The sequence below is a fragment of the Argopecten irradians genome, chromosome 4 (genome assembly GCF_041381155.1).
Source record: "Argopecten irradians isolate NY chromosome 4, Ai_NY, whole genome shotgun sequence".
Lineage (NCBI taxonomy): Eukaryota > Metazoa > Mollusca > Bivalvia > Pectinida > Pectinidae > Argopecten > Argopecten irradians.
The window spans coordinates 32306290-32316859 of NC_091137.1; positions in this window are offsets into that span (position 1 = coordinate 32306290).

Sequence of the window (10570 nt, forward strand, 5' to 3'; positions counted from 1 at the left end):
TCTCCCTAAGTCTGTCTTTTCACGAGGGACCTCTCTTGCTTAGTTTCAACATAAAATATATGAGCATAAATAGGGTAATGTAGCATCTATCATGAGCGGTTGCAATGTTAGTTACTAGTTTCTGATACTGCAGAAACGACCACAATTTGTGCGACAACTGTTGACAGGGAAAAGACATAGAGTCCTTATTGTCTCCCTAAGTGTGTGTTTTCATTTTTGGTGTGAAATCCCTATGAAGCATATATTCCAGTTCAAACGTCACTTTGATTTCGTTTTCAATGACAAAACAAATGTTAGCAGGTTTTATCAAAAGTTTCGAAGCTATTTTGTATTAACAAATCCCTGATATATAATTAAGCAATGTCGCCCTAACTCACTATTGTTTTCTACTGCTACAATAACTGTTTAATATTCAGTATAAAAATAAGTATGAAAAGGCTAAAGCACCATGTTTGATGGCAGTAATTCAAATTTCATCAAATCATTTCCATCATTGCATCTGTGCTCACCTAGAAATTTGGAAATAATATTAGTGATATTGGCAAATTAATTATTGCGATCAATGATAACCCGAAGAAGGCGTTTATCCTTTAGAGAAAACATTTAATGCTACTTAATTCTACCAGCAATGTCCTCTTGGCGACATCGATCTGTTGAAAGTTACACAAGTAAGGTCAGAGTTTGATCTGCAGTAGAAGCAGTGATTTGAGTTATATTGATGGGAAACCATCACATGCAAAATAATTTTACAGCATTCTCGAAACTGTCTTAAGTTCAACAGCTGGACATAAAGAGAAACACGATTTCCTTGGTGATATTCATGTGTTTGATCACTATCACCGAATACCATTTGAAGATATCACATTCTAGAGCAGCCCTCAGTTTAAATCGTAATTGTATCGACGGTCAATGTATCGTAGCTTCAGTGTCTCCCTAACTCTATGTTTTATTACATTGTGATTATTGGAAGAGCACACAAACTTTGACAAAATGGACTCTTTCTCAATCATATTGAGTTTAATAATAATCATTTACTATCGATATGCAGAATGCACTTTACGTGTAACAAATTCAGAAAATGCCATTCATACTGCTTTTCTATATCAACGGAAATTTAGAATGGAATGATACTAAAGTTGGATCATGAAGACTCTGGCTTTGTGATTGGCAACTATTCTGTACTTTATCAAATGTTGTTTTTAATGTAGAGGAAAAGCAGCTATGATGCCAATTTCTTCCCTATAACCAAGATTGGTTTCTCAATGAAAAGCTGAATGTTATTTTTTTTTCGTAGTCTCCCTAAGTATGTGATTTAATATGGACTTCATTCGTGAATAATGCAGATTCGCCAACGAGCCATTTTCTTTCAAACTGAAACAATATTATTGCAAGTCTAAAACTACTTTAAAAACTTCAAGAGGTCTCCGGGGTCTGCGTTTTGGCAACATTAAAGTGGATCACTGTAAGTGTCTAAAATTGATATTCGTTTTTATCTAAAGCGATATTAAAATCATGTTTATGTTGTTAGACTACATTATTTTCTCAAGAGTATAAATAACTGCATATTGTGATCATAAATGTGTATGTAAAACGTTACCAATAACATTGCAGCAACATTTTAAAGGCAAAACATGTCGCAAATTTAGATACTTTTATTTTCAGCCATGACAACCAAAGTGCAAAGTCTTTTCAAATACTTGTTTATTGCATCTGCGAATCGAGAAATCTAAACTCAAGTTGTCTCCCTAAGTCATTATTTTATTATATCACTAAAATTGCGAGAATATTAATACGGGATTTTAAGTACTTATAGAATGGAAAGGAACACACTTACTTCCGTGATTTCAAACATTAGATACATTTTGTTTTCAAAACCGCAACATGACCAATGTTTTCAACGAAGGTAAAGTCAGCAAGTATTTTTTGTCTCCCTAAGTGTATGTGGTCAATAGTGGTGTTCAATCCCAATGAGGTAATCATTCTGTTTCAAACATTGCTTTTATTTGTATTCAATGACAGACTCAAACGATATCGAGAAAATCAAAATATCCAGAACATTCGACCCAATCTTGTGGCAACAAATCCTTGACATCTATTTGTGCGTTGTCTCCCTAAGTCTGTCTTTTCACGAGGGACCTCTCTTGCTTAGTTTCAACATAAAATATATGAGCATAAATAGGGTAATGTAGCATCTATCATGAGCGGTTGCAGTGTTAGTTACTAGTTTCTGATACTGCAGAAACGACCACAATTTGTGCGACAACTGTTGACAGGGAAAAGACATAGAGTCCTTATTGTCTCCCTAAGTGTGTGTTTTCATTTTTGGTGTGAAATCCCTATGAAGCATATATTCCAGTTCAAACGTCACTTTGATTTCGTTTTCAATGACAAAACAAATGTTAGCAGGTTTTATCAAAAGTTTCGAAGCTATTTTGTATTAACAAATCCCTGATATATAATCTAGCAATGTCGCCCTAACTCACTATTGTTTTCTACTGCTACAATAACTGTTTAATATTCAGTATAAAAATAAGTATGAAAAGGCTAAAGCACCATGTTTGATGGCAGTAATTCAAATTTCATCAAATCATTTCCATCATTGCATCTGTGCTCACCTAGAAATTTGGAAATAATATTAGTGATATTGGCAAATTAATTATTGCGATCAATGATAACCCGAAGAAGGCGTTTATCCTTTAGAGAAAACATTTAATGCTACTTAATTCTACCAGCAATGTCCTCTTGGCGACATCGATCTGTTGAAAGTTACACAAGTAAGGTCAGAGTTTGATCTGCAGTAGAAGCAGTGATTTGAGTTATATTGATGGGAAACCATCACATGCAAAATAATTTTACAGCATTCTCGAAACTGTCTTAAGTTCAACAGCTGGACATAAAGAGAAACACGATTTCCTTGGGTGATATTCATGTGTTTGATCACTATCACCGAATACCATTTAAAGATATCACATTCTAGAGCAGCCCTCAGTTTAAATCGTAATTGTATCGACGGTCAATGTATCGTAGCTTCAGTGTCTCCCTAACTCTATGTTTTATTACATTGTGGTTATTGGAAGAGCACACAAACTTTGACAAAATGGACTCTTTCTCAATCATATTGAGTTTAATAATAATCATTTACTATCGATATGCAGAATGCACTTTACGTGTAACAAATTCAGAAAATGCCATTCATACTGCTTTCCTATATCAACGGAAATTTAAAATGGAATGATATTAAAGTTGGATCATGAAGACTCTGGCTTTGTGATTGGCAACTATTCTGTACTTTATCAAATGTTGTTTTTAATGTAGAGGAAAAGCAGCTATGATGCCAATTTCTTCCCTATAACCAAGATTGGTTTCTCAATGAAAAGCTGAATGTTATTTTTTTTTTCGTAGTCTCCCTAAGTATGTGATTTAATATGGACTTCATTCGTGAATAATGCAGATTCGCCAACGAGCCATTTTCTTTCAAACTGACTGATATCGTAACAATATTATTGCAAGTCTAAAACTACGTTCAAAAACTTCAAGAGGTCTCCGGGTCCTGCGTTTTGGCAACATTAAAGTGGATCAGTGTAAGTGTCTAAAATTGATATTCGTTTTTATCTAAAGCGATATTAAAATCATGTTTATGTTGTTAGACTACATTATTTTCTCAAGAGTATAAATAACTGCATATTGTGATCATAAATGTGTATGTAAAACGTTACCAATAACATTGCAGCAACATTTTAAAGGCAAAACATGTCGCAATTTTGAATACTTTTATTTTCAGCCATGACAACCAGAGTGCAAAGTTCTTTCAAATACTTGTTGTTTATTGCGTCTGCGAATCGAGAAATCTAAACTCAAGTTGTCTCCCTAAGTCATTATTTTATTATATCACTAAAATTGCGAGAATATTAATACGGGATTTTAAGTACTTATAGAATGGAAAGGAACACACTAACTTCCGTGATTTCAAACATTAGATACATTTTGTTTTCAAAACCGCAACATGACCAATGTTTTCAACGAAGGTAAAGTCAGCAAGTATTTTTTGTCTCCCTAAGTGTATGTGGTCAATAGTGGTGTTCAATCCCAATGAGGTAATCATTCTGTTTCAAACATTGCTTTTATTTGTATTCAATGACAGACTCAAACGATATCGAGAAAATCAAATATCCAGAACATTCGACCCAATCTTGTGGCAACAAATCCTTGACATCTATTTGTGCGTTGTCTCCCTAAGTCTGTCTTTTCACGAGGGACCTCTCTTGCTTAGTTTCAACATAAAATATATGAGCATAAATAGGGTAATGTAGCATCTATCATGAGCGGTTGCAGTGTTAGTTACTAGTTTCTGATACTGCAGAAACGACCACAATTTGTGCGACAACTGTTGACAGGGAAAAGACATAGAGTCCTTATTGTCTCCCTAAGTGTGTGTTTTCATTTTTGGTGTGAAATCCCTATGAAGCATATATTCCAGTTCAAACGTCACTTTGATTTCGTTTTCAATGACAAAACAAATGTTAGCAGGTTTTATCAAAAGTTTCGAAGCTATTTTGTATTAACAAATCCCTGATATATAATTAAGCAATGTCGCCCTAACTCACTATTGTTTTCTACTGCTACAATAACTGTTTAATATTCAGTATAAAATAAGTATGGAAAGGCTAAAACACCATGTTTGATGGCAGTAATTCAAATTTCATCAAATCATTTCCATTATTGCATCTGTGCTCACCTAGAAATTTGGAAATAATATTAGTGATATTGGCAAATTAATTATTGCGATCAATGATAACCCGAAGAAGGCGTTTATCCTTTAGAGAAAACATTTAATGCTACTTAATTCTACCAGCAATGTCCTCTTGGCGACATCGATCTGTTGAAAGTTACACAAGTAAGGTCAGAGTTTGATCTGCAGTAGAAGCAGTGATTTGAGTTATATTGATGGGAAACCATCACATGCAAAATAATTTTACAGCATTCTCGAAACTGTCTTAAGTTCAACGCTGGACATAAAGAGAAACACGATTTCCTTGGTTGATATTCATGTGTTTGATCACTATCACCGAATACCATTTAAAGATATCAATTTCTAGAGCAGCCCTCAGTTTAAATCGTAATTGTATCGACGGTCAATGTGTCGTAGCTTCAGTGTCTCCCTAACTCTATGTTTTATTACATTGTGGTTACTGGAAGAGCACACAAACTTTGACAAAATGGACTCTTTCTCAATCATATTGAGTTTAATAATAATAATCATTTACTATCGATATGCAGAATGCACTTTACGTGTAACAAATTCAGAAAATGCCATTCATACTGCTTTTCTATATCAACGGAAATTTAGAATGGAATGATACCAAAGTTGGATCATGAAGACTATGGCTTTGTGATTGGCAGCTATTCTGTACTTTATCAAATGTTGTTTTTAATGTAGAGGAAAAGCAGCTATGATGCCAATTTTTTTCCCTATAACCAAGATTGGTTTCTCAATGAAAAGCTGAATGTTATTTTTTTTTCGTAGTCTCCCTAAGTCTGTGATTTAATATGGACTTCATTCGTGAATAATGTAGATTCGCCAACGAGCCATTTTCTTTCAAACTGACTGATATCGTAACAATATTATTGCAAGTCTAAAACTACGTTTAAAAACTTCAAGAGGTCTCCGGGGTCTGCGTTTTGGCAACATTAAAGTGGATCACTGTAAGTGTCTAAAATTGATATTCGTTTTTATCTAAAGCGATATTAAAATCATGTTTATGTTGTTAGACTACATTATTTTCTCAAGAGTATAAATAACTGCATATTGTGATCATAAATGTGTATGTAAAACGTTACCAATAACATTGCAGCAACAAATAAAAAGGCAAAACATGTCGCAATTTTGAATACTTTTATTTTCAGCCATGACAACCAGAGTGCAAAGTTCTTTCAAATACTTATGGTTTATTGCGTCTGCGAATCGAGAAATCTAAACTCAAGTTGTCTCCCTAATTCATTATTTTATTATATCACTAAAATTGCGAGAATATTAATACGGGATTTTAAGTACTTATAGAATGGAAAGGAACACACTAACTTCCGTGATTTCAAACATTAGATACATTTTGTTTTCAAAACCGCAACATGACCAATGTTTTCAACGAAGGTAACGTCAGCAAATATTTTTATCCCCCTAAGTGTATGTGGTCAATAGTGGTGTTCAATCCCAATGAGGTAATCATTCTGTTTCAAACATTGCTTTTATTTGTATTCAATGACAGACTCAAACGATATCGAGAAAATCAAATATCCAGAACATTCGACCCAATCTTGTGGCAACAAATCCTTGACATCTATTTGTGCGTTGTCTCCCTAAGTCTGTCTTTTCACGAGGGACCTCTCTTGCTTAGTTTCAACATAAAATATATGAGCATCAATAGGGTAATGTAGCATCTATCATGAGCGGTTGCAGTGTTAGTTACTAGTTTCTGATACTGCAGAAACGACCACAATTTGTGCGACAACTGTTGACAGGGAAAAGACATAGAGTCCTTATTGTCTCCCTAAGTGTGTGTTTTCATTTTTGGTGTGAAATCCCTATGAAGCATATATTCCAGTTCAAACGTCACTTTGATTTCGTTTTCAATGACAAAACAAATGTTAGCAGGTTTTATCAAAAGTTTCGAAGCTATTTTGTATTAACAAATCCCTGATATATAATTAAGCAATGTCGCCCTAACTCACTATTGTTTTCTACTGCTACAATAACTGTTTAATATTCAGTATAAAAATAAGTATGGAAAGGCTAAAACACCATGTTTGATGGCAGTAATTCAAATTTCATCAAATCATTTCCATCATTGCATCTGTGCTCACCTAGAAATTTGGAAATAATATTAGTGATATTGGCAAATTAATTATTGCGATCAATGATAACCCGAAGAAGGCGTTTATCCTTTAGAGAAAACATTTAATGCTATTTAATTCTACCAGCAATGTCCTCTTGGCGACATCGATCTGTTGAAAGTTACACAAGTAAAGTCAGATTTTGATCTGCAGTAGAAGCAGTGATTTGAGTTATATTGATGGGAAACCATCACATGCAAAATAATTTTACAGCATTCTCGAAACTGTCCTAAGTTCAACAGCTGGACATAAAGAGAAACACGATTTCCTTGGTGGATATTCATGTGTTTCTCGATCACTATCACCGAATACCATTTAAAGATATCACATTCTAGAGCAGCCCTCAGTTTAAATCGTAATTGTATCGACGGTCAATGTATCGTAGCTTCAGTGTCTCCCTAACTCTATGTTTTATTACATTGTGGTTATTGGAAGAGCACACAAACTTTGACAAAATGGACTCTTTCTCAATCATATTGAGTTTAATAATAATCAATTACTATCGATATGCAGAATGCATTTTACGTGTAACAAATTCAGAAAATGCCATTCATACTGCTTTCCTATATCAACGGAAATTTAGAATGGAATGATACTAAAGTTGGATCATGAAGACTCTGGCTTTGTGATTGGCAACTATTCTGTACTTTATCAAATGTTGTTTTTAATGTAGAGGAAAAGCAGCTATGATGCCAATTTCTTCCCTATAACCAAGATTGGTTTCTCAATGAAAAGCTGAATGTTATTTTTTTTTCGTAGTCTCCCTAAGTATGTGATTTAATATGGACTTCATTCGTGAATAATGCAGATTCGCCAACGAGCCATTTTCTTTCAAACTGAAACAATATTATTGCAAGTCTAAAACTACGTTCAAAAACTTCAAGAGGTCTCCGGGGCCTGCGTTTTGGCAACATTAAAGTGGATCACTGTAAGTGTCTAAAATTGATATTCGTTTTTATCTAAAGCGATATTAAAATCATGTTTATGTTGTTAGACTACATTATTTTCTCAAGAGTATAAATAACTGCATATTGTGATCATAAATGTGTATGTAAAACGTTACCAATAACATTGCAGCAACATTTTAAAGGCAAAACATGTCGCAATTTTGAATACTTTTATTTTCAGCCATGACAACCAGAGTGCAAAGTTCTTTCAAATACTTGTTGTTTATTGCGTCTGCGAATCGAGAAATCTAAACTCAAGTTGTCTCCCTAAGTCATTATTTTATTATATCACTAAAATTGCGAGAATATTAATACGGGATTTTAAGTACTTATAGAATGGAAAGGAACACACTAACTTCCGTGATTTCAAACATTAGATACATTTTGTTTTCAAAACCGCAACATGACCAATGTTTTCAACGAAGGTAAAGTCAGCAAGTATTTTTTGTCTCCCTAAGTGTATGTGGTCAATAGTGGTGTTCAATCCCAATGAGGTAATCATTCTGTTTCAAACATTGCTTTTATTTGTATTCAATGACAGACTCAAACGATATCGAGAAAATCAAATATCCAGAACATTCGACCCAATCTTGTGGCAACAAATCCATGACATCTATTTGTGCGTTGTCTCCCTAAGTCTGTCTTTTCACGAGGGACCTCTCTTGCTTAGTTTCAACAAAAAATATATGAGCATAAATAGGGTAATGTAGCATCTATCATGAGCGGTTGCAATGTTAGTTACTAGTTTCTGATACTGCAGAAACGACCACAATTTGTGCGACAACTGTTGACAGGGAAAAGACATAGAGTCCTTATTGTCTCCCTAAGTGTGTGTTTTCATTTTTGGTGTGAAATCCCTATGAAGCATATATTCCAGTTCAAACGTCACTTTGATTTCGTTTTCAATGACAAAACAAATGTTAGCAGGTTTTATCAAAAGTTTCGAAGCTATTTTGTATTAACAAATCCCTGATATATAATCTAGCAATGTCGCCCTAACTCACTATTGTTTTCTACTGCTACAATAACTGTTTAATATTCAGTATAAAAATAAGTATGGAAAGGCTAAAGCACCATGTTTGATGGCAGTAATTCAAATTTCATCAAATCATTTCCATCATTGCATCTGTGCTCACCTAGAAATTTGGAAATAATATTAGTGATATTGGCAAATTAATTATTGCGATCAATGATAACCCGAAGAAGGCGTTTATCCTTTAGAGAAAACATTTAATGCTATTTAATTCTACCAGCAATGTCCTCTTCCGACATCGATCTGTTGAAAGTTACACAAGTAAAGTCAGATTTTGATCTGCAGTAGAAGCAGTGATATGAGTTATATTGATGGGAAACCATCACATGCAAAATAATTTTACAGCATTCTCGAAACTGTCCTAAGTTCAACAGCTGGACATAAAGAGAAACACGATTTCCTTGGTGGATATTCATGTGTTTGATCACTATCACCGAATACCATTTGAAGATATCACATTCTAGAGCAGCCCTCAGTTTAAATCGTAATTGTATCGACGGTCAATGTATCGTAGCTTCAGTGTCTCCCTAACTCTATGTTTTATTACATTGTGGTTATTGGAAGAGCACACAAACTTTGACAAAATGGACTCTTTCTCAATCATATTGAGTTTAATAATAATCAATTACTATCGATATGCAGAATGCATTTTACGTGTAACAAATTCAGAAAATGCCATTCATACTGCTTTCCTATATCAACGGAAATTTAGAATGGAATGATACCAAAGTTGGATCATGAAGACTCTGGCTTTGTGATTGGCAGCTATTCTGTACTTTATCAAATGTTGTTTTTAATGTAGAGGAAAAGCAGCTATGATGCCAATTTCTTCCCTATAACCAAGATTGGTTTCTCAATGAAAAGCTGAATGTTATTTTTTTTCGTAGTCTCCCTAAGTCTGTGATTTAATATGGACTTCATTCGTGAATAATGCAGATTCGCCAACGAGCCATTTTCTTTCAAACTGACTGATATCGTAACAATATTATTGCAAGTCTAAAACTACGTTCAAAAACTTCAAGAGGTCTCCGGGGCCTGCGTTTTGGCAACATTAAAGTGGATCACTGTAGGTGTCTAAAATTGATATTCGTTTTTATCTAAAGCGATATTAAAATCATGTTTATGTTGTTAGACTACATTATTTTCTCAAGAGTATAAATAACTGCATATTGTGATCATAAATGTGTATGTAAAACGTTACCAATAACATTGCAGCAACATTTTAAAGGCAAAACATGTCGCAATTTTGAATACTTTTATTTTCAGCCATGACAACCAGAGTGCAAAGTTCTTTCAAATACTTGTTGTTTATTGCGTCTGCGAATCGAGAAATCTAAACTCAAGTTGTCTCCCTAAGTCATTATTTTATTATATCACTAAAATTGCGAGAATATTAATACGGGATTTTAAGTACTTATAGAATGGAAAGGAACACACTAACTTCCGTGATTTCAAACATTAGATACATTTTGTTTTCAAAACCGCAACATGACCAATGTTTTCAACGAAGGTAAAGTCAGCAAGTATTTTTTGTCTCCCTAAGTGTATGTGGTCAATAGTGGTGTTCAATCCCAATGAGGTAATCATTCTGTTTCAAACATTGCTTTTATTTGTATTCAATGACAGACTCAAACGATATCGAGAAAATCAAATATCCAGAACATTCGACCCAATCTTGTGGCAACAAATCCATGACATCTAT